At 45.5% G+C, this 25,410-nt stretch overlaps 1 protein-coding gene across 1 annotated transcript in view; it reads right to left on the bottom strand.

Moving 5' to 3' along the window:
• Nucleotides 1-25,410, bottom strand: part of LOC122395814 (ankyrin repeat domain-containing protein 50) — a 126,977-nt gene that overhangs the window by 70,602 nt on the left and 30,965 nt on the right. Inside the window, exon 4 of the mRNA XM_043393692.1 lies at nt 841-893. The gene's annotated coding sequence lies outside the window, so the exon portion shown is untranslated. The remainder of the gene's footprint in view (nt 1-840; nt 894-25,410) is intronic.

The raw sequence follows: 25,410 nt of genomic DNA, 5'->3' as shown, positions 1-25,410 counted from the left end.
TTCGAGTAGCGCCAATTTATTGCCCCTAGGCGGCCGCTGGGCGAGACTTTTCCCCGCGGGGGATGGCTGACTAGCTGGCACGCCGCGACGAACGAAACTCCGAACAGATAAGGTCGCTGGAAATTGCATTAAACATCGTGGGCACGTGCCCCAGGAAGAGCAGAAAGTGTTTCCCGACGAAACGCGACTCGACGGGGCGTCGGGACGCGACGCGATGCCGAAAGAAACGCTTCTTCTTTCGCTACTTCCGTTCCACCCTCTTAAAACGGTCCTCGACCTCTTGACGCATGATTTAGTTAGCTTCCTACTTCGTTATTTTCTTATGCATCGTCTAGAAATACTTTGCTATTGTATATACATTCTCCATAAATTATTGAAGCTTATAAAAAATTCTTAGGCAGAATTACCACGTGAAAAGCTGAAGTAATTGAAAATGAAGAACGTTTAATCGTACGTAGACCTTAAGGTTGAAATATTCGCGCACTTTATCGAGGAATATTAATATTGCAACTGCAGTGAGAATTTCAACTGTGGTAATACGGTCGCGTCTCCGGAGAACTGGGTAACAGTAGAAGATAATATTTCGCGAGGAATATTCATGAATTATGTTATAACATTTTTCCCGGGAACTCGTACTACCGCTTCGAAACGCCGAAGAATAATTTTTCAAATATTGGCTCAACGGAGAATAATTTTCGTTTAAAAAAGTTTCAACCTAGAAAACTGATTGCTTTTTAATTTACGACTTCTTTGTCTCGAAAAGATCCAGTAAATCGTTCGATGCTTTGTTTCCAGTTTCCTAGAAAATAGAAGGTAACATCTAATTTTGATCAAACTTACCAAAACTGTTTCATACGTCTTCGCAATCACCGGATATGAATCTCATCGAACATCTGTGGAACAAAGAAAGTATTTCTTGAAATATTTTCCAACATTTTCGAGAGTTTTACAGGCAAACATAAAATGGCTGGGTCCGGTCTAAGGGGTGGTTTCTCTTGTAAAGTCGATAAGTAGCAGGGACGAAATACAGTATAGCTCGTAGGTTGGACCAATGAACATTTGTGAAAAGTTTGATCAAAATCGATCCGTCTGAAAGTTGGCGATGTACTTGTAAGCAATGGCGAGCCCGATGAGAGAGGGGAAAATGCTCCCTTACGACCCCTCTCGTGATATTAATATCCATTTTTTCACGTCAGTTTAAACGAAAGATGTTTAATTTATTTTCGTCCGTTAAAACAACATCGTTCCCCCGCTCTTATCGATTACAAATTAAATCTCTCGCAAAGTTCAGACGTTCAACCCCTCGATGCTCGCACATTTTTCAACCCAACCCTCCAAAAATAATCATTTCATTTTACTATATCTTACGTTTCCAACGCAATAAAGCAGAAATCGAAATTTGTACCGTTTGTGTTGGTTTTTATTTGCAACCCCTCGTTAAATTTCTGGTCGCGTCCGTGCTCGCGAGTCCGTAAAATTCGACGATCGTATCGGTTATCGGTTTAGGAAATAATATTGACAGGAAACCGTGCTGGAAAAACAATGAACGTCCGCGTAATTGCGCGTGGAACGAAAGGGAAATGGAACGAAGGAGTTCAGTGTCTTCGCAATCAGTTCGCGGTTTCGATTATTCAGCGTCGACGATGCTCAAATGGAGAATTCGAGTTATTAATGGCGCCGCGCCGTCGTAAACGAAACCCCTCGACTCGAGGGGGATCAATCGGAAGGAAATTGCCGTCGGTGAAAGCGAACGTAAAACAATTTACTGTCATAAAACCGGCGAATCGTCTTGTTTGTTCTCGAAACGAGAGACCGCTTCAAGCACAATTACTATCGCCGATTGTTTGCGGATAAAAGCGCAAAGTTTTCGCCACTTTCCTACTGTTTATTTTCGTGACAGCTGAAAACGAAAGGGGATACGTATAGCGGAGTATAACACTCGTCGTTTCGAAATAAATTCTTAAACAACCAATTCGTGCGAAACCTTTTATCAACTTCGAATGAAATTATTTCTCCGATGAACAAATTCGATAAGAGTCCTGTCGACGAGGGAGGAATCGTAGGCACAATTTAGATCTGTAGATCTGAACGACAGATCACAGATACTTGGAAGAATTGCCTTCAGCCAACAAAGAACTTGTAACTCGTTACGCGCAGAGCATAACAAGGAGTCGTTTCTCCGCAGGATTGCAACCGTGCACGAGGAATGGTTTCTCTGCTCCAATTTGAAGGGAACTAAGCAATGGCTTTCGTCAAAGCAAACTCCAGCTGCAACGCCAAAGCCCGGTTCGACTCCAGCAAAGTATCCTCTATGCGTTTACTGGAATTTCAGCGAGGTGATTTCGATTTGCTGAAACTTGGGGAAACGATAACGAAATCTACTGTCAGCAGCCAGGAAGATTACAGCAACACTACACGTATCTACGCTAATCAACAAGAAGAGCGTAATCTTGTGGTCACGATAACGCGAACAAAAGAGTAAAAAAATCTTTGGTAAAACTTTACCGTGAGCGTGTTGCGACGAACACGTCCGAAAAGGAGCAAAGATGGGGTTCGAAACGAAAGAGTAAGAAAATAAGAGGGTCTGCACCCCGAAAGGGGGGAGGGGGGCGACACTAGTAGAGAGGCGAAGTAAGTAAAGAGCGAGAAAATGAAAGAACGGCAGGAATAAGGGTATGAAGGGGGTTGAAACGATAGAGAGAAAGGGACAGGGGGTGGGAAAAGTTGTTCGAACTGCCGATGGGGGTGACATTTAACCAGGCACGCACCGCGTGAACGGTGTGAGTGCATCTAACGGGGTTTTACGAGTTCGAGGGGGCTAGAAATGGGGGGTGGTTGGGTAGCGGCAAGAAAAGAGGGTACGTCGCGGCGGCAGCATCGAAATAAAGCGTTCTCCGGGCTTCTGTTTCCCCGGTACCCTTCTAAGCTATTCCACGTTTCTCCCCCTCGCGCCTGTTTTTTGCCGTCGCTAAAAACTTTGATACCTTTTTAGGAGGTATTGTTTCCAGCCGGTGGAACGGGGGGGAATCGTCGGCTAAAGAGGGTTTCGCACCGCCGAGATAAGCCAAAGGGGTGGAAAACGACCAGAGCCACGGCGTGGATGCCGATAAGAGCAATCCTGAGGGTGCGTTCACACCAAACTTAGGCTTAGTCACGAAGACAACGGGCCTCGGTAAATTTCGCCTCGATAGCAATCGACGCGGATGGGAATAAGAATTTCTCGTTATCTTGGACGATATCCGGCTAACTTACGACTCCTCCAACTCCGAAACTATACGGGGCGCGGGCGTTCGGGCCTCTCTGATCCCGAAATCGATTCCAATCCCATAGTTTCCACGTTTCATGACAACCTCGACGTTCGCAGGTTGTAACAACTACGCGCGAATCGTTCGTTCTTGTCTAGGCAAAAATATCGAAATACTTTAAGCCACTCTATTTTATCACGATTCTCGAGATTCCTTTTAAGGTCTAAAAGGCAAAAGCCCTGTCCGCTGCAACGGCAAAACGACGTTCAAACGAAGCATATTATTAAATATTAAGCTAACACATTTTCGTTCTAATTTTCAGTTGTTTTGAGAATGAATCTAGGAGTCCAAATACAAGTATAATTGTGTTCAGAAGCTGTACAATCGTGGATGAATTTTTTCGGGGGTCGCCGAAGAATGGACGGAGAGAGGAATACGGTTCTAAATAGCAGAGATTTAATGAGAGGGTCCTCGAGGGTCCGTTCACCGACCAGAACAAGGAACTGACGATGGGGGAAACGATAGAACGAGCAAATGCGTACTCGATAAACATCAACGCGGCCGAGGAGACAAATATGGTTCGTTATCTTCCCTCCAATCGCGATTCTCGTACCAGGGGAATATCAGATTATTAGCGTACTGGACCGCTTTTCTCTCTGATAAAAATTCGCGAGAGAAAATCTTGTATGTTACGGGAGAACAATGTAATGAACGTAATTACCAGACAATGAAGATGGTCGTACGTACCAAGGCAATTTACGAGTTAACACGCCTGTTCTCCATGTTTAGGAATATCCGCAACGTTTGTTCAGAATTTAATGTGAAAAAATAGTCGTTCGTTACAAGGTTTGCAATTAATAAAAATTGTTTGTTGCGAAGAGTTTTTTTTCGTTACGGATTTCATCGAGGGGGCTGTTAATTCGTCCACAGTCTCACAAAAGAGTAAAATTGATCTAAGTTTGCGAAGTAAGTTACTTCGATATGCATTCAAAGGCTTCTTAGCTGGGAGAGGAGGACGATGAAAGTCGGCGCTGATAAATCTCAAGGATCGTACGCTTTGAAGATAAATTTAAGCGTTCCAAGAAGTCTTACGGATAATCGAAAGCAATTACTCAGTCGAGTGGTCGATGATCCTCGATTTGTCGAGAAAGTCATGGTATATAAATTTCGAAGTACAGATCAGGCGATTCAACTATCTACCAGCTACCGAACTGATTCGGGAAGAAGATTTACTCCGAAATCCGTAATTTCGAGGAACTTCCTCGACCGTGTTCCACGTTCAAAACTAATTTAGGATTAATCTGAGCGTACGATATATAGAATTCGAACGTCGATCGAACTTGGTTAATCTACAGAATCGAAGGCTGCCCTATAAATTTTTACAAACCTCGAACCATGACCCACGAACTTTGTATAGAATCTATACGAAGCAATTTAACAGAGAACTTTATAGATTTGGCAAAATGGAAGACAGCAACGATGGCAATTGCGCAAAATGGCACTCGTTGGAGGGTTAAATGGGAACATTCGAGACGATTGCCTCTTTTGGTTATCTTCCGCGCGACAAGACGGTGCTTGAATCAGCAACGTTATTAATGGCGGGTAGCAGAGGATTCGAGACGAGGCCTAGGGCCCATTAGTCCCGGCCTTGGCCAATTACTCGTCGAAATTGCAGCTTCGTCTCGGCTGTCGCGGCTGGCTTTCGAAATGGCGCAGAAATGATCACTCGACGACAGAGTATCGTCAGCCGGGGACAAAGTAACAGGGCGATTGAATAGAAAAGCCAGAGAGGCAGAAAGACCAGCGGAACGCGGAAAACGAGGGCCGAGTGGGACCAGGGAGCCGGCGAACAGAGAGAACAGAAAGCACAAAGCAGAGGACAACAGAAAGGGAAACGCGTATCGGCACCGCAGATGGAAACAGAGAAACCGAGAAAGGCAGAGGGAAGATGTTCAAACCGTGACGCGACTGCGTTTTCCGCGACAATCACGCGCATGTTTTGCGTATTCCGCGCTTTTCGCGTTGCGCAAAGTTCAAAGGGCCATCGGATGTTTATTGGAAAAAGTCACTCGTTTAGAAAACGCCGCGGCAAGAGTACAATTCGCTGGTTGCGGGCGATAAAATTGACGGGTTGCTAGCGACTCTGTCCGCGGGAACTGCGATTATCAACGCAACTATGATCTACGCTTCTCTATCTATCGTACATCCGAATGTTCTTTCCCCTTCTGCTCTGTACAGGGTAAAATTTTATTTTACGGAAATAATGGATAACCGATAGAACCGACGTCCAGCAATTTATTCGTGACGTTTATTCGATCGGACGGTTGAACTTTTATCTGTGCGGTGTAAAATATATCGTGGTTACGATTGAAATTTTTCTCTCGATGACGGTTATTGTTGAAACTTTATCGTGTTTCGCAGCGACGGAAATATAGCGAGGTTCAGATAAACGCTCGCATCCGGAACGGAGACGGGGAAAAGTTAACGCAGTCGGTAGGAAGATTAGTATTAATGGCAGCGCGATCGTGCGGGAAATTTTTAATCCTATAAAATACCGAAAAAGTCGCGTCCCCGTCGGAAATCCCGTCGTTTTGCAGATCGCGAGCGGAGGAGGAGGTGCGCCCGGGCACAGACGGATAAAGACGGGGGTTGAAACGAAGACAAAGGAGGGAAGAGGCTGCGGAAGGAGGGACAGAGAGTGGCGGAGATGTATGTACAGCTAGAGGACCGAGAGAATCGCGGAGAAAGAAATGAAAACGAGCACCGAGCCCGGGAGAGATAGATGCCTGGATAGAAGTTACGTCGGAGAGCGGAAGAGAAACTCGGAGGGACGAGGAGGGTCGACGGAGCAGACGGAGACAAAACTTTGCTGCGGAGGAGGGGGTGGGTGTGGGTGTTGGGGTGGAGGAGGAAGGGAAGGATCGTAGATGATATCGAAGCGGGGTTCGCGCAGCAGAAATACAAACAGGGTTGTATTGTAGTCCACCACCATTGTCTGCGGGCGTGCAGAGACCTACGCGAGCTCCCCCCCTGCCCCTTCTTGACACAAAGCCTCTCTAACAGGGCTGCCAACAGGGGAATGCACAATTACATACACGGCCGCCTACTCCAGACCGTCCTAAGAAGCTTTAATTAACGGTGGCTTGCGGCCTCCGTGTGCTCGCGCGAGCGCAAGACTTCAGAACGAGCACGCGCGCGCACGGATAGGGCCCTGATCCCCACCCTCCACCACTCCCACCCACTCATCGTGCCACGCTTTGTAGCGCGGGAACTGACTAACGACTTTACGATCGACTTCCGCGTCGATGGTTCCGGCAGGCCTTTTTCGACCGAATCGAAACGATCGATCGCAATTATTCCAACCGCGGCCGTCCCTGAGAACCCTTTCCCAGACACGATGACTAGGATCGACAGCGATCCTGCTGGGCGAAATCGACGAGGGGAAGCTGCGAAATATAGTTCCAGACTTCCTTTTTTTAAACATAGACGGGGGCAATTAATCTACAACACCAAATAGCAACGGCTGGTCCGATCAACATTATTATATCGATACCTAGCGGAGCTATCGGAATAAATATTGTTCGATCTTCTATCCACCGTACAAAGTTCCGTTAAAATCCGAGCGTTGCGTTTCGCACGATTTCCTTGTACGATCGAACGATGCACGAAGAAAACGGCACTATGACTGCGAATAATGTTGACTCACAGGTCTCTAGGGTCTAAACCACTTCGTCCGTCAGACCACGAACGGAACCTGCGACCGCAATAAGAATTCCCGCAATGGGGGGGAGAGCCACTTATTAGAATGCTTAGCGTAACGTAGCATTAAGATCGTCAGGCTGACGTTACGTAGGATCCGCGAAAAGAGGGGTATTTACGTTCTTGCAGGGACTTGAACTCCTGTTCTCTTTCAAATACAAACAAGCAGCCTAACCACTTTACCCGCGGAAGCTCCTCCCAATGTCCTAGGACGGTCCTAGACAGGACTTGCGATCTCTCCACGGTACAACCTACCAGCTATAATCGCGTGCCGTAGCAATTTAGAATTTAAACTTAACATAAATTAGTATTAACGTCCGGATCCAGTCAAGACCCAGCACAATTTAATGTTAACATAGTCTGGACGTACCGTAATTTAGCATTATCATAACGCGAGTCTGCGACATTGTCTGGGACCGCCGTAATTGAAATTTATCACTGTTTAGGCTTAGCGTAACTCTGGACGTTCCACGGTCTTTAGCTGGCCAGTATTTTTTGGCCATTGGAAAATTAAATGAAAATTCATTCTTTCGTACGATTTATTCGACTCTTTTCACGGCGCGATCTGTTTTTATATGCTATTATTATTAGTAATAATAAGCTTCGTTTTCGAAAAACTCCAGTATACATGTTTTAACCGTAAGTTTCAAGTTATTCGACTTCTCTTTCTACTCTTATGGACAATTATGGACGATGTTATTAGCTGCTTCCTGTCAATGCTACTATAATTGCAACTCTCGTACTCTAATGTTACGTATGGAATAATTTCATAAATGAGAATTCATGTACAGTTAATACACGTATACACGACAGTTCCAAATTTTAAGCTTCATTTTCCTACGAGTCCTACCATTATTACTCTATCCCTTCCTAAATACATTCAGATTCTTTCACCTCTTTTAAACGAGCCGCTCGTTGTTTCATTCCCTCTCGTTTCTCATAATTCTACCTTCTTCTCTTTCCTTTTGTACACAGCAGCATTATAACGTTCGTTTTATTTTAACCTCTTCAGATCTCTTGTACACTGTAATGTACATGGAATTTAATATTATCCTCTAACCGTCTGAGTACAAAGGATAATTTCGTAAGCCTTGTCAAATAGTGAGCAAAAGACCACACAGGTTTCTATACTACTATTTATGAATATCACTGAAACGATCAACCTTCGCTATAATTTTCTAGTTATTAAATCCTGAATAATTTCAGCCACCCGTGGAATATTTCTTTCACCCGTAGAACAATATTCAGGCTCGAGGAGGTTAGACTGATCGAGTATAATTAGGAACACTAAAGCTCCTCATTAATCTTCGGAATGCAGAACAAATTGTAAAACAATTTGAAGCACACCAATTATCCGATACTATCCGAACCGATCGAGGTTAACATGGAATTATAAGATTAGATTTAAGTTGTAAAACAGCTGTTGCTTTGCCTCGTCCGTTCGCTGCGTTTCATTTTTTCCCCTCCATCTTGTTTTATTGCGGCGCAGTGAAGGCATTAAATGAAACAAATAAATAAATAAAAATGTATCGGAGTCGGTCCGCGATACATAAACATCGACCGTCCGAGCTTGAACCGCGTAACTCGATAACGCTCGAGGATCGCGATAACGTTATCGCGATAGCATACACGGCATAACTCTGTCAGTAACAATGCGCGATTCACATCGGTTCACCTCGATCAACCCGTGCAACGTTTAGATACGCGCTTCGAGCATCTGTCAGTAACAAGGTTCTAGCGTGAATCATCCGCGCGTGTATGCGTACGCGAGTGTGTACACGGTCGATTGGTAAGGTATACCCGGAAACAGGTGTCGACGGTGACGTTGCATCTACGGGCCTCGATCGACACGCGAGCCCGCGGTTTGCTTCGCGTGTCACTTTGTATCCGTTCCAACGGCCTCGCGAACGCCAACAGAAAATTAAGACATCCTTGAGAACGGATTCTTGCCAAAGGCATCCGAGTAACCGGGAATTTCGGGACACCAGGGAATGCTCGATCGATATTCGAACATACGGTAGATCGAAAACTTACACCCCTATTATTTTGTCGAATTCCTGCCGACCAGATGTAAAATATTTTCAAAACAATGCACTTTCCAAAAGTGAAAATTAAAATAAAACTTCGTCGAATCTTTAACCAGTCAAAATAAGGGGGCAGACACCTGAACACGGCGCGGTGTTTAGCGATAAATCGCCGCAAACGATGCCAGATTATCTTCCTTGTGGATAATTGGAGTATCGTTTCCAACGATCACGGGCAAATAGTCGACTTGTTTACCTTCGAGATTGTCGTATCAGAACGCTTCGGTGAACTCGAATGCAATCACCGGGAGGAGACACGTCAACGTTGGTATTCAGAAAATACCGTTGACGCAGCAATTTCCCAGACGATTGCGATAGGATCGCGGACGATTTGGTAGCGTTTGACGTGTCGTGCTTAGAGTAAGCGCGCAGAACGAACGCGCAGAGGGACGAAGAAAAGGATCATGACGGTCGTTATGCAGAAGAGTGTACATTATTAACGTACGTCGTGCCGACTGACAGACGTAAGGGCTTTTAACGAGTTCCGGCGATTGTTCCCGACGATAGAAAGAACGACGAAAATACAACGCCGTGCCGAGCCTGAGACCCTGGACCAACGATTGTTATAGCACCACACCTAAACATTTTATTGCCTCGTTTACTGTGCCCCTTGATTCTTTGTTGCTACTTCAATTACGGTTCGTGTACGCTTCGGGACGCTATTTTCAGTACACTCTTGCTTGAATATTTTTAGCAACGGTATTCGGGTGTCCCGCGAGATATCGAGCATTTCGAAACCGGTATTTATCAAACGATTACTACAAAAGATAATTTTAAGCATCGTGATCCACGGTATTTTATCGTCTTTCTTAGATTACGAAAGTTATTCTCTATTTTGAGGCACGAATGTTATCGAAAATTACAGCAACACTAGCGTCTCGTTAGTTATCCTAATTTCTGTCAATTAAAGCAAACTTGTTCTGTGCAAAGATATATTGTATTCTAACTCTAAAAATGGCAAAATACCAAAGCACGTGAACAAGCGTACTGGATAATACATCAGCACTAACAGTCGCGAGATCGGTACTCGGATCACGTAGTAGAACGTTTTCTATTTGTCAACGAAAATGGAATAGCGGTCAGCGTTCGTTAACGGAGTATGTATATGCATGAGTTTGCATATTACGCGGATATTGAATCGAGCAATTTCGCTTTCGCAACACTTTCCACCAATTACGCAATTACATTCGTCAAATTACGACGTTCGCCATTTACCCGAACAACGCGCGACGCGTCGCTCGGAAGCGAAATTGCGAAGATACGCGAGTCGTTCCCAGGTCGTCGAATTGATTCTGTAAAATCGATGTTCGCGGTCGAATGGTTAGGGCGACGCATAAACGGTAAATGAAAAAAAAAAAATGTACGAACGTAAGGTGAAACGAGTCGTAAATAAATCGTCGAGCGTTATTCACGGTTCGCTCGTTATTTTCCTCTGTCCCTACGGCGTCGCATCTCGCGGAGCTCTTTTCATTTTATTCCCAATCGTTGCGTATCGCCACGCATCGAGTCAGCAAGAACGAGGCCCAGAAAATAACAAAACCAAATAAATTCGATCCCCGATCCGGTAATTTCGCTCCTCCTTTGCCCACCGTCCGTCTCAATAAACGATAAAAGCAACTTCGAAGCGTTCCCATCAGAAAAATTCAATTCTCCCGCGCGACTGTGTAACGCCAGCTCTATCGAAGTCGTTTATAAAAGGAACGTCGCGATAAAATGTTCGAGTTGCGGCGTCTGTCTCCCGTTCGACCAGATTCCACGATCGTTGCCAATTCGCCGAAATCAAGAATACAGAAAAGGTTGCAAATAAATTGGTCCATTATTCCCGTAATGGCTAACGGGTCTGGGTTAGGGTTGGCAGAGTTACCGTGGTTCGACTGGGTTAAAATTCACAATATGCAAATGTGTTCTTGTTTCGCACGAGACGATCTATGTAGATTCGTTAAGGATACAATAGTTTGGTGTTTCGTTTTTGGGCATGTCCGTCCACTAACCAGTGATTCTACTCGAATGAAAAAGTTTTATTCTTCACTTTCGATTTGTTTTTTCACGTAGTATCGCCCCCTTTTCGATTGTACCATCAATATTGGGGCCGATTTCACGGCGGAAAAATGGCGCGCGATGCGTTCTGCATTATGAAACGACGGATGATCGACGGGTTATCGAGCCCGTGCGGTAAAAACCTCGGTCGTTGGGAACGGGCGTGGAAAATCGTCCTGCGGGCTCAAGTCTCTATCGCCTGATGTCCAGGAAAGGTCGAACGTGACGAAACAACGCCGCTCGTGAACCGTGAAAGACGCCTGTTTATGCAGTATCTTCACGTACCGTACCTAAGACGCACACTTGACACTCGGCACCATCGTCGAATTCACACGTGATAACGTTCATGGAATACCAAGCCAGAGAACGGTAGAGTCGACACCTTTCGAGGAGCTCTGTTCCAGCAGATCGAACGAATCACTCGACGAAGATTACGCGTTCGAGAGGTCGAGCTTTTCGAATCTGTGAAGCATTCGAAGATGTTCCAATCGTCAATTACCGCGTTAAACTTTTTAAACCAGGGACCAAAAACAACAGTTATCCTAGAAACTGATAACTACATTTATGAGAATACTATTCGACAGGTTCGGGTTACGAGAACTGGAAATTCGTTAGTTTCGAAGGGTGCTGAGATTTCGAAGATTTCGTGTGTCCCGTCCTCAGTGATATCCTAACACGTGTACGACTCGTAACTCAAGTACAGGCGGGAAATGCATCAGACACCAGGATATATCGCTTTTTCTCGGTTGAAAGTCGGTCATACGTTCCACTTAAACTCAATCTCGTTTACTGGCGCCGCGCGATTCCAGCGAGCACCATTTTTCTACCTCGCTGAAAAGGCCGCACATATTTCTTGAAATCTACTCGAAACGCGTAGCAATGCCCATTTGGGGCACACTTATCGCTATGTTAGTCGAACTTCGTTTATTTTGCGCGCATTTGAAAACTTTTAAGACTTGTTAGGTAAAGTAGACGTAGTACTACGTGTTTTAATGCGTCGAAGCTCTAACGAGCATCGCCACGTATTACTATGTGTAACTTTCTACTAAGACCGAGTGCCTTTAACTATCTGTAATGCTCGTATATATGGCTATGTAGCTTCGAAGTTACACGCAGTAAGTCCTCGTGTTACAAGGTTTCGAATTACGCGGATTCCTTTGCTACGCGGCTATGCCTCCGTTTTTGTCCATATATGTACATAGTTTGTAGTATACATTTCGATATTAAATAACGTTTCCCTTTATTCAATATTTCCCTTACATAAAAGATTAAATACGAACCTAGTCAACATCGATTAACTTTGGAAACTGCGTATTCGATTCTAAAAGGGATCGCGGATCGTACTGAGTCAGACATTTTAGTCAGCCTTCGCGAGGCTTGTAATCGATGGTAAACAAAAAATAAATACTATCCACGTTCCACTTACACAAGGTGCTACATTCTTTTCTTGTTACACCACCTGTACAATTCCAATCGAGCACCGTTTCCTACGCGAGAATGTCAAGAGATTTAATAAAGACTTCTAGAATCCGAAACAGGAATTGCTGCTTGCCCGTGTAAAGAGAAAAACGAGATAGCAGAAAAAGAGAACGATTTACTTCACTTTCCATGGAGAGAAAACTTCAAGGGAAGAAGGCAAAGGACCAACTGTAGGAATGCCGGTGCAACATGCAAGAAACGATGAAACGGCGCATTGGTTGACCTTTTCCAGGAAAAGGGAACATGCTGCGAAGAACCAGATGCATCTTATGACATTTTTCTGTATCTCTAACCGTTTTAGAGACGTAGCTTTTCTCAATTGCATAGGACACTTCGCATAATAATAGAAACATTTCAGGCGAACGAACGGAGCTTCCGTTCTATTTCGCATACCTTGATAAATAAAAACGATGATTGCGATGGTCGTAAATCTTGTGGCCAGTCGTCGTACAAAATTCTAGCCTAGATTGTCCCTGGGTCTGATGCAGACGTACGACGCGGACGTCTACGACAACGAGCCGGGGATAGGAATTTTCTCGTCACAGATCGTTCTTCGGAACGTACGACGGTCGTTCAACGTTCTTTTCGTGTCCTCCGATCCCCGTCTTGATCGCCAGTCTACCGAACTTGTATGAATACGCGCAAGAATAGGTGGAAGTAACCTCTTGAAGGTAAAGCACCGTCGGGGGAACCGGGCTCGAAGGGGCGTGCAACGAATTCCTGATACGTCTCGCCGTTTCGGAGCCAGCAACCCCGTACGGGTCGGCAGAGAGACAGAGTTGTTTCTGAAAAGCCATCAGAACAGCCATCTAATATTTGCACCTATAGGCGGGCGCCATTCGTGTGCGCGCGGCGTGCATAAAGAAGAATTCTATTTGCCGTCGCCTCGGGACTCCCGGCCGATTCCTAAGAAAGGGAAAACTTATAAGTGGATTACAAGCCGGGCGGGGGTGGGGAGGGCTTCAATGGAACTTCGTACGGCTTTTCGGGGGGCGATTTTTTTCGGAACGGAATTCTCCGAGAGAAACACAGAGGCAGAGGGTCGACCCCTATACAGCCAGCATAAATTTTCCCCGCTTGGATATTGAAAATTCTGGACCCGCGTTCCGTGGACCAGTTTCCCTACCTTTTGACGACCGTTTCCGTGGAGACGGGCTCGATAAAATTTCTCGACCTTCTAAAATACAAACAGCCTTCGTTTAGGTCTACCCACGTTTGGATTGGGTCGTAACTTTCTGCTACGATTTTTAAAACCTCCCTGTTTTTTGTGTAAAAAAGTATTGCGTCTGGAGCTCGAAAATCCGAATCACGTAGTACTACGTTTTACCATTTCACAAAAGCTTCAAACGTAGATCGACGAGCGAACGTATTTATAGATCTCGTCGTTTCCTGCTCCGATATAAGCAGGTTCACCGAGGAACGTGGCCTCAACCGCATAACTAATTTTTTCATTCAAAGTTAATTACTCAGCAAGGCATCGACAGATTACAGTTGCGTTTCCTCCGGCGCGGCACGCGAGGCGGCGAAGAAAAAAGCTAATGCATGTCGTTGGCCGGAGTTTCGCGTGAGTTTCACCGGGTGGGTGTTACTCTAATAGGATTCAGCAAATTACTTAACAACAAGTCTCCCGGTGTACACCAATTCCCCAAGGATTCTGCGACCTGGAAAGAAAGAACGACCCGGTGGCAAATTCTGCTAAACCTAGATCCCTGGAAACAATCGTCGAACAATAAACTACTATTACCAAAAAATATTACCAAATTTTAACCGTTGATCGTCTCTAGAAGCCTATCCCCAACGCGGAGACAATTTCGAAGGATCGAATCCTCATCAGCGACGAATCAATCACGCGATGCAGTTAGACGAAACTTAGTTATCCGATCCTCGAATCCGGCTACGGAACAAATCTTCTCCGTAGGAAGTTCGCGGAGGATCGTCTTCCAGGCGAACAAATCTTTCGACGAACGGGAAACTCGACGTAAAAATAAAGCACGTAACGAACGGAGAAACGAGAGAACACAGCACACGTACGCGTAACGTGAGCGCGGTAATTAACACTGCTCGCCCCCTTCCTGTTACGCGAACGGGAACGAATCCGTTCATCGATCATCGAACCAACTCCATGCTAATTCGTCTATGGGATACCGTACCGTCAACTTTTTCCTCGTCGTTGTAATTAATGATCGACAAGCACCGCTCCAGCCATCGTTAGCACCGGAAGCGTTCGCGGCCGCTTCAGAAATTGACTCCGCGACGTGAATGAATCTGTCGCGAGCCGTTCGCGCATTAATCTGCGCCGCGCCGCTTCGATTGCGAAACGGACTCGCGTCCAGAAACGGACCTCTGTGGAAATGTCACGGGTTCGTTCGACAATCAGAAGAGAAAGCCTAGAAATAAAAACAACGGCAGGAAGTCGAAGCGCTATACCATTGACCCCATCCGCGATCGAACAGAATTTTCAAATATTTGCGATCGCATCGAGAGATGCAATCTATGCAAAGAATCCCTGTCCAGATTGATTTATGGATCCACGTCGCGTTTCCGTTCGCCATAGTCAGTGGAATCGGGTCAGAAAAAAAGCTGTTCGCGATTTCGCGAACGTTTCGACATAGTTCGATGGGAAAGCCTCGTTTAATTAGCGTTACCGATGTCACTTATGGCCGCGCAAGCGGCGCCAGTTTCGACCGCGACCGCAAATGGGAATTTTTTGCCCGCGGTCGCAATTGGCGCTAATTTCGTTCGCGACGGCAGTTGGTATTAATTTTCCGCGCGACCGAAACAACCGGTCCACATAAAATCTGTCGACTCGACGGCTTGACGTCCGAACGGTGTTAATTTTATCCGCGACCGCCTTTGAATCTTCGACCAGACAGCTGTCAACGCGCTCGTCTCGTCGGATGGTTTGCTAATTTCGTCTTCTCAACCGCGAGTGACAGTCTACAGATGATCTGTCAAATTCTTGATCCGCCGAGCGGAAGTATCGCTCATTTAGACCGCGACCAACGCTCCTGCAACCGTAATATCTGTCATTTTGTTCGATCGATCGTCGATCGTTTCCCCTGTAAAAAGTGCTTCCTGCAGAATCTATCATTAGCTCGATCGAGACGAGTACGAGTTTCCCATCGATCACGAACGCGCTCTATCCGTGTGTGGTCCATCAAGAAGCAACGATTGAAAGTATCGATATCATTGTGATGGGTGAAATATAAAAATTCAGAGCACCGTAGGGTCACCACCGCCCTGTGACTTTTTAATCGACGCAGCGATCGATTAAAAATCTGTGGTTGGTGACCAATGATTCGCGACAGAAGCATAGGTGGCTCGAATAAATGATAGCCACGAGGCGCGCATCAATATCAGCACACCCTCGAACTCCCGTTGAAGAGCGTGATTTATTCGACGCCGGACACCGCGTACACGCACTTCGTCGCGTTGCGTTTCGCCGTTGTACAGTCTCCTACAAAATGATACGACACTCCAAGGGAGGATTTTCCCCAAAATTCAGGCGATTCAAAATGTTAAAACGACCGTGCAATCAGTGACATTCTCATTTCTTCGAGGTGGTCTGTCCGTTTCCGCGAGAATCGCGACGCAATTAGGACGGACCGTACACGCGTGTAATACCAGGGATAATGTGTCCACGGAGACAGATCCGTCTTAACCTCTAAAAACCATTTGGGAACTTTATGACACACCGGCAGCGTATAACGGCAGATTAAGTCATTGCCTCCGTCCCTGTTTCGTCCCGTTTTGCAAGCGAGCCACCGCACTGCGCCTTAGGGACTTTTCGTGTTACTCGGGGCGAACTGCTCGTATAAAAACACCATTATCAAACGTCTAGACGGTCCACCACCGCTTTCGCGAGAGGTTACCACGGATTCGATATCTTGCCTGCGGCTCGATGGCCCCGACACGCCAAAATATTTATAACATAGAACGATTTTTGGTCGTGTTTCCATTCTCACCCACCAAGTGCGCGACTCGTCACCGTCGTGACCCTGAAAAACCACCATTAACCCTCTGTAATCCCAACTTTATGTTAAGATATATTTTAAATTCCAGAAATTACTCTTTGAACTACCCTTAAAGGGTTAATTGCAACTAGAAGGAAGTATCGCTTGATAAATTAAATTTTTGAAATATGCAGTATTTTCTGGGACACCCTAGTGTGTAAGAAATTGTCCCATCTCTGGTTTAGCGACGCGCGACAGATTTCAGAGGGCATTTTCATGCCTGGCCCGGTGGCCATTTTTTGCAACGCGGCACTCGATGAAATTAAAGCTCGTTAATTGCTGTCGGCCGCGCAAAGTGCGAAAATGAAGTGGCAATTACGCGGTCATCGGCCAGCGAAATGTTTCGCGGTTCTTTCGGCTCGTTCCTTCTTTTATTTTCGAGCACCAGGCTTTTCGTTTCTTGTCCAACGACACTTTGTTTCTCCCCTTGGATGATAAATTCATAAACTTAAGTTTGTAACAAGTCAATATCATTCTAACACATTTGAAATTAAACGAAAATCAATGATTGTACGAAAACATTTTCCTTCGAAGAATAATATTCGAATGTTATTCAAACATCGAATATTTGAATATGAAATTATTCGTGTAATTTCGATCCTATTTGCGAGCGTGGGAAAGAAAAAGAGAAACGAATTACGAGAGGGTGCGAAAAAAGTGGAATGGGTGAAAGATTCGACGCTTAGTCGAAATGCCGCGGAAAACGAAATACAACCGGTAGATCCGCGCGCGCTGATTTATTATTTTAATTGGACCGTTTAATTGGCGATCTGATTATTCGCGGGCAGACGTGCCGGAGATTCGAAAGTAACGGCGAACGAGTCGAATGTTCTGATCGATACTCGTACGCGCGTCGCGGCGCCGGCTGCGTGGAAGGGAACGGTTTGCGTACTTCACGGTTCGACGCACGTGCACAGGCCGTTCGTGGATTTCTGCTGGGTATTTTCGGTTTCGACGCACGAATTTCGTCCACGGACGTCGAAATGCAAACATTCGTATTGTTAGGATTCCCGTTGAACCGGATTTACCACGCGGACCGACGCTACGTTGCTGTTTTCGGCAAGCAAAGCTATAGCGAGAAATGGAGAACGAAATTCCAATTACGAAATTACGATAGTGTTGTATGATCACTATTTAAAAAGATAGCATTCCATAGAAGTTTCAGATTGATGTGTCATAGTTTGATCCCAACGAATATCACAGAATTCATAATTATGAAATGACGATTGTTGCGCGAGGAATGGCCGTGTTTCGGATCGTATAAAGCTTCCCGTTGGATACTGGTTTCGGATCCAGACGATAACGAGGAACGTCCTGCGCGCATAGAATACACGTGACCGGTTATCGATCAGCAAGAAGGATCAATAATAAGTGATATTAAAGCGGGCAGACATCGGCAGCTGGATATGCGCATCAAAGTTCTTCGACGAACCAATTCCGAGATCAATCGGCTGAAAGTTCATTTCGGCCCATCAGACGCCGGCTGAAATCTGGATTAAACGTCCGGGTTATCGAATTCAATCGACGGTGAGTGCATCGCCACGCGTTCTCGACGCTACCTATACTCGGCTCCATATTAATCCCTTAACCTATTAAACGCGAAACGCGAATTAATTTGTCGCTCAAAAACCTCCGCGTATTGCGCTCTATGACGAATTAACTTGTCGTCCGAAAACCTTTTCAAACTCACGGCGGCGAATCATCCCTGCAATTTACAGACATTCCCATAGCATGTACGACTTAACTTCTGGTTATCCGAATAACTATAATAGAAGGTGCCTAAATTTTTCGACAAAAATGAAAAATTTCAAATCATTCTAAAAAAATTATTTTTAGTTTGGGGGGTCAATTACAATCATTTTTTATGAATAGACACACCCCCGGAATCCTACCCGCTTTCGAGAAAAAAATTCTTTACTGCAAATATAATGTGTGGTCAAAGATCTATGATTATATTCCTCGTTTTTGTCACTTCATATGTACATCGAATACCCTGTATATTTTATTCGGGGAGGTTTGAAGATGTTTGATTACACTTACAAATACTTCCTCCCATTTTGTATACACGCAACGTGAAACGTGGTAAACTGTCGCCTGATCCTAACGCGATAAACAAAATCAGGATGATTCGCTGTCAAATCTCTTCGCCCCCGCTAACATCGTTGTTTGTTCCGAAGCACGCGATCATGTTTCGTGTGGGCCGCGGGGGATGAAGTCAACGGCATAATGGCTCGAGATCTCCGTAAAGACGAGGGAAACTGAGACGGGATCGTGTCGAGGGTGACGATAAATCGACGCGTATCGACGCGGGTTCGAGCGTACGCGCGGAGACGAGGAATATTACGCGCGTGTAACAACCGACGAGGACGTATCCCGAATAATATGCGACGCGACGGTGGGTTAGGGCTCGAATCGCGCCGGTACACGTTACTCTGTGTCGGTAGGGTCTACGCGCGTATAATGCAGCCTTCGAACAATGCGAGGAACTAGCGGGCCCATTATAACCGGAGGGTATTGTACCGGATGTCTCGAGCCGCGCGCGCGATGTCCCCGACGAAAGCGCCGCGCAACGACCACTCGCGTGTGTGTGACCGGTGCGTTTCGCACCCACGCACACACGGTGGCGGTGATCGCGTGCGTGCGTACTGGCGTCATTACGGTTCCCCCGGTGCTTCTTCTCTCAAACATGGTCGTACTAAGGAGCACCATGTGCGCGCAACATGCTCGGTCACCAACAACGTTTACGCTTTGCCAAACGTGCACTTTTCGCGAACTGCACTCGCAATAACACGCCTCCAGAAGGTATTCCACAGCAAACCTTTCGAAAATGCCCCTTTTTACTTTTTATCCAAACTTCTTATTTCTCTTTATTCTCTATTAGAAAATTAGACTTTGGAAAATCGACTTCAAACGTCCCTTATATGATAGAGTACTACTTGAACTTCGGCGTAAGTAGAATCAGTCGATTGTAGATAAACCAGACTCCACTTTCAAACTCAATTATCTCAAAAACGAAGCTTCGAATGGAAAAATGTTATCTCAAATTCACGTAGATCACTACCTTCTAGATTGTCGTTTATAAAAGATCGCTAAAAAATTCGTTTGTAGCGTAAGTAAAATGTTCTTCGATAACATGTCCGTATCCGATGTTGCACGAGGTGTTGTTTGAGTGTAATTGGTGCGGATTGAGCGGGTCTCACACTGGCCAATGTGTAAACGAGCGACACTGTGTCGGCGAAGGTGTCGCTATAGAATGTACCGCGGCGCGCCAACATCGCGTGACAACGACCGAAACGACGAGAACGACTCAAACTTGCCGTCCAATGGCGAGGGAAGGCTGTTCGCGCCGGCGTTGATTAATGATCACTCGCGAACGGACCGACCGATTGGGTAACGTTCGTTCGTGGACAGTTCCTGGGACCCTGAACGGCTTGATTAATCGTGGATGTCCAAACGCGGTTTGCTATTTTTTCCCCCGAGATTTTTCAGCGACGAGTAGCTCGGATTGATGACGTTTTATGAACACGTTGATCGTTCCTGCCGCGGAACAGCGTTTGTCACTTACAAGGAAACGCCGCTATTTGTGGAAGTTTGTACAAACGTTTGTCGATCCAATCTAGGAACCGTGTCGCGTTTCGCTCCTGCGATTTTTCGTCTTTCAGGGAGAAACACCGTGTATCGGAATTATTTATTTGATTTACGACTATATAACTTCTCAGTCACGAAGGATATTGCAACGTGTTTGTGAAACATATGGAGTTTGTTTAAGAATCCTACGTAATCGTATCTTGTGTTTCGAATGAAAATGATCTGACGTATTTAGAAAACAGTACGACTGCCAGTAAATGTTACGATGCTTCTATTGTTGCCCATCGATGCGTAATCGAACCTTGTGTAACAAGAAAAAGACAAGTGGCGAAGAAGTAGCACATTAGCATTATGCAGTAGGTGCGGAAAGGTGTCGCGAAAGTGTCTAGATAGCATTGGTTATTTTGTACACCGTAAAGGTTTCGAATTGTATCTATCGGGTGTAGCATTCTCTATTCATCAGAATTACCAGAACGCAAATTACTCAAGGGATTACTTTGAATAGCCTCCCAACGAGGAGCTATTGAATAAGCGATTGCCTCCGGCTGGCTTGAGCAGTCGATCGATTTCGAAAACTCGTTATCTCTGTAATGGAATCTCAAAATTGCCGGAATATAGTGTTTCTGCGCGGAACGCTTTGTCTTTGGTCCTCGACGAAATAATATACAGCAAGGCTACCGATAAAAGTGACTAAACGAGATTTTACTCCTACCGTGACACGATTCTGAAGCACAAATCATAACACGTCCGACAAGAGATGTCTTTTAAAAAATTTTAATTTGATACAATTGGGTTCTGAGAAAGAATATGACAGAGGAAGTAGATAGGCGATAAATTTATCTCGTACTCCAATTTAACCGATACGAGGTTCGTTCGTTCCTGGCAAAAGTTATCGCCTTTCCGCGCTACTCGTGTCTTCAATTTTTGGTCAACTGGACTTGGTCCTTCCTTCCGCGATACGCATAATATTCTCGTAACAGAAGATTACACGGTCCCATAAGGGAAGATTACAATTTCCCGCGCCAGAAGATTACAATGCCCCTTCTAAATCAGGGACAATTCTCTGCCCTAGTTGTACGTCACCATTGTGGCCAGAAACGGTGGCTATAATTAGGACAAACGATTTTGGCCGCTCAGGACCACAGAGGAACACTATTTTATTCGAATAATAGGTGAATGGAAACACCGTATAGAGATTAATTCGATCGAACAGTTACAGAGTAAGTATAAAATAAACAAAATACCCCAATATGTGTATGCACGTATTATTTTGTACATTGGAACCGCGATACTATTGGGAGAGTCGGTTCTGAATCGTGTGCGTTAGCATTATCTGGCAAAGAGTGGGGGGTAACGTTCGCGCATAAATCAAGGGAAGCGGCTCTATTGGGAGAGCGAACTGTCACGTGGGATTATGTATTCTTCCCTGCTTTACGATCCATCGTACACGATTAAATTTTTAGTACTTTTTAGTTGACAAATTATGATGTTCGTCGAATTAATGAAAGCAGTGATTTTTGTGTACTTTCTACCTCGTCTCTCCACTGCTACTATATTGATTTGAGCTCGATATAATCTACTTCACTCCTCTAGATTTGTTTTGGCGCACCCCGTACAAAAAAAATCGACTTGATCGCTTTTGAGAAAACAATTCAAGTGTTAAGGGGTTAATCTCGTGGGCGACCTTGCTGGAGGAGCAAAGATTGCCCCGACGCGGAAGAGACTCGACGGTGAACTCGTTAGAGAACCCATTCTCGCCTACTTGGTATCGCCCGAGTTCTCTTTCCGCGCCGATTGCCACGCCGCGGCGTATTCACCGCTTATTCCTTTATCCGACGATCGACGGCGTCGTTTTCTGAGAAGGCCGTAACATTTTCCGCGCGGCGTGACCGCCGCTTCGTTTCTTTCTTCGGTAATGATGCTCGCGTGGGCGTTGCTTCGCGGAAAAGTTCGCCACGTTTCACGGTGGAACGAAGGATGCCGTGGGTCGACGCCACTTTTGGTTCCGAGCGAAATTAACTCGACTCCTTCTTCCATCTTCCATTGAAAATCTCAAAGACCTTAGACGCGCATCAAGAGAATCTTCTCAAAAGTAGGAGACATTGTCCGTAATAAAATTAATTTCTCAGCTTCGAATCACGTTTGAAACGGTTTGAACCTGCACTGTAGCAAGAAATTCGAGCCGCTAAAGCCTGGATCGGACTAACAACCGTCGAATAGAATGTGTCGCATAGAAGGGAACAGTATCGATTGCGGTCAAACGAGAAATATAAGCGTCGCGTCGCGAAGGACTAGCGAAGAGCTCGAGTTAGTAACATTTGCGTAAAGTTAACAAGACACGGTGCTGCGAGGGAGTTCTCCTTGACACTTCGGACAAGTAAGGAATAGATGGCCATATATTCGCGCGGTAATACAACGGGCATGATAATGTTGCATAACAGTTTCTGAACACGCCAGAACAATTATTAGTTTCTCTGCTAACTCCGAGCTTCGTCCAAGTGCGAAGAAAACCTGCGTGGCTGTAAACTGTTGCTAATTTAACGTGCAAGTGACACTGTCTCGCGTATTCTGCCACTTTGTCAACATCGGGGGTACACGACAAAAGTAAACGTCGTGTCGCGTCCGAGGAAAAAATGAAATAATAACGCGGTACAATTTAATCGTCCTCACCGTCTAGTTTATGGCTTTTCTCTCGCTCGAGACGGAACCAACGCGACGCAAGATAACGCCGAGAGAATCTCGGGAGGCTCGTTCGTATCGCTCGGTTCCCGAACGTGCACAGATACAGACAAATGCAAATGATCAATTTATGTTAAGCAGGTGAGTCCGTGTTCGCGACACGCAAACGAGAAACTCTCGAACTCGAGGACCCGAGTATGACGGAATCGAGGGAGCGGAGAGCACGCGGCCACGCGAGCACCGTTAAATAAGGAAGTTCATCGCCGGTAGTTGAGGACGTATTATGACAGTAATGGACGGCGTACACACTCGGTTGACAACGAACGAAACTCAAAGGCCGTGACGTCGTCATGGGAAAAGGAATATACCCGTTTCCCTTCCTCGGCTCGGAGATTTCGTTTCCGCCGCGAGTGAGTCGTCGTTCTTACAGATTAACAAGGTCACGTACACGGAGGCGACTTTAATTATCCAGCTCGCCAACTGTAAAATTCGATATGAGCACCAGACCGGCGAGAGGAGAAGAATATAGAACCGATCGAACAAACCAATCTGTTCTTTGAGCTTCCAATCTATCTTACGATCCGAAGAAGAACGAATTATTTAGCAATTCTTTTTCAAATAAAATCTACCTTTGATTTCTTTCATAAAATTTGAACAATGTTATCAGCCGTGCCAGTATTAATCATCGACAAAATTCCGTGTTCTCTAATCGAGCATTATTGCCGTAGCGCGCGGCGCCAGGTCGATGGAAAAAGCTTTGGAACGCGAAACGCATTTAATTGCACGAACGTCAAACAGACCCGAATGCAGCCTTTTAACGTAGTAATTTAGCAGACGGGTCTTTGGCTGCGGAGAGAGAGTGGCCCACGCGTGGGATTAATTATCGCGTGTGTACAGTGTAAAGCATAATAGAAGCTGGACGGTGAACGAATACGAGGAACTCGGATTGCTCGCACGCCAGGATCACCCAGCGTCGTTTCCCAGACCGGAACAGCGGTAATGAACTTTCCGTGAACGATCCTCGGACATTACGCTCGTAATGAAAAGGTCCAGATGGAGTCGTTCGCGTTTCTCCGTTCTCAAAGTTCACGAAAAGTTCCGTCTAAAATCTATGATTTGACCTTAACGAGAGAGACGTATCGAACGCGTTCTGCGCGATGCGATTGTAATAAATAAAACACGTAGCGCTGCGTTCGGAGAAACTGGAAAAACGAACGGTACGTCTGCGGATACATTACTTCTATCGGAGGCAACAAATCAATGGGGGGAGCAAGAATCGAAACCGCGGGGACACGCAGATAAAAACGGTCCGCGTACGCGCGGAACGTCCGAGGAATTCGCGTCGATCGACCACGGTTAATAAATATCATTCGATAGTTATTGCTGGCAGTCCGATAACGAGCAGTTGTTCGTTGCTGAACCGCGAACGCGCGTCATCGAACATTTACACGGACACATATTACCGTGTCGTTAAGCATTCTGACGCGTCATTCACGCTTATTAACAAGGAAAAACGGAAGCTGAATATATTTCCAGTTTGCCATTTAGATACACGCGAATTAAGATTCTTTACTATGTGTCTGAAAGTGTTATTAAGATCGACGACTCCGTGTTATTCTTATTTCGTAAAGTTAATATCCTCCGGCGATTTTAAACGAGAAATGAGCTTTATTCGAGCGTTTGAATAGGAAAATCGTGGAATCGAGGGTGCTGCAACGACTGCGAAATGGCTGCAGAGTAGGTCAGAACCGTTTCGTTCCGATAGTCACGATCAGCCTGTATCCCGAAAAGCGCCGTCACGTCGGGCGCAATACAATTCACGATTTAATTGGTCCATCTCGTTTTCCGTCTCTCCTCGGCGCAGTTTAACGCGACGCTGCTTAAGACCCGGGAATTTTATCGCCGAGCTCGTAAAAATCATAAATATCCCCGGGGATTAATTTACCGGTCGGAGCAGCGCGCGATTTTTCGTTACACCGGAAGACAAATCGTCTGATGAATATTCCAGGCATTACGCCGCAGAAAATCGCTATCCATTTCCTCTCGCAGTTTTATCTCCCGGTGCTTCTCTTTCCCCTTTGGCTCTTCCGGTGCGATCCGTAGACGCGGCGTGCTGCTGATTACTAGAACCGTCGGACATTACGATTTTAGATAGAGTTTCCCTCGTCAACCGTCCGACGCGAGCTCGCTCATCAAGAGTTTGGGAATAACGTGCGACACCATCTGGATCTTTCCGTTACGAGCACAATCTAAACGGACGACGTAGTATATTTAACCCATAGCCAACGACGCGCTGACAACGTTAAAGACTCACGGGGGTTGTTCTGGTCTAGATTAATTTTCTTAAAATATACACTCCCAGACAAAATTTTGTTTTCTTGCGATAGGATTATGTCAGCGTGAAAATGTTTAGTGATACGTAATACGTATTTTCCACAAATATGTGGACGTAACATAGATTGATGTTACTTCAATGAGGTTTCTTAGTTAAGAGACAAAGACATAATCCGACGCTGAGAACTGCTG

The sequence above is a fragment of the Colletes gigas genome, unplaced genomic scaffold (genome assembly GCF_013123115.1).
Source record: "Colletes gigas isolate AHSC1104 unplaced genomic scaffold, ASM1312311v1 Colletes_gigas_Sc00006, whole genome shotgun sequence".
Lineage (NCBI taxonomy): Eukaryota > Metazoa > Arthropoda > Insecta > Hymenoptera > Colletidae > Colletes > Colletes gigas.
This window is presented reverse-complemented; position numbering and strand designations above follow the sequence as displayed.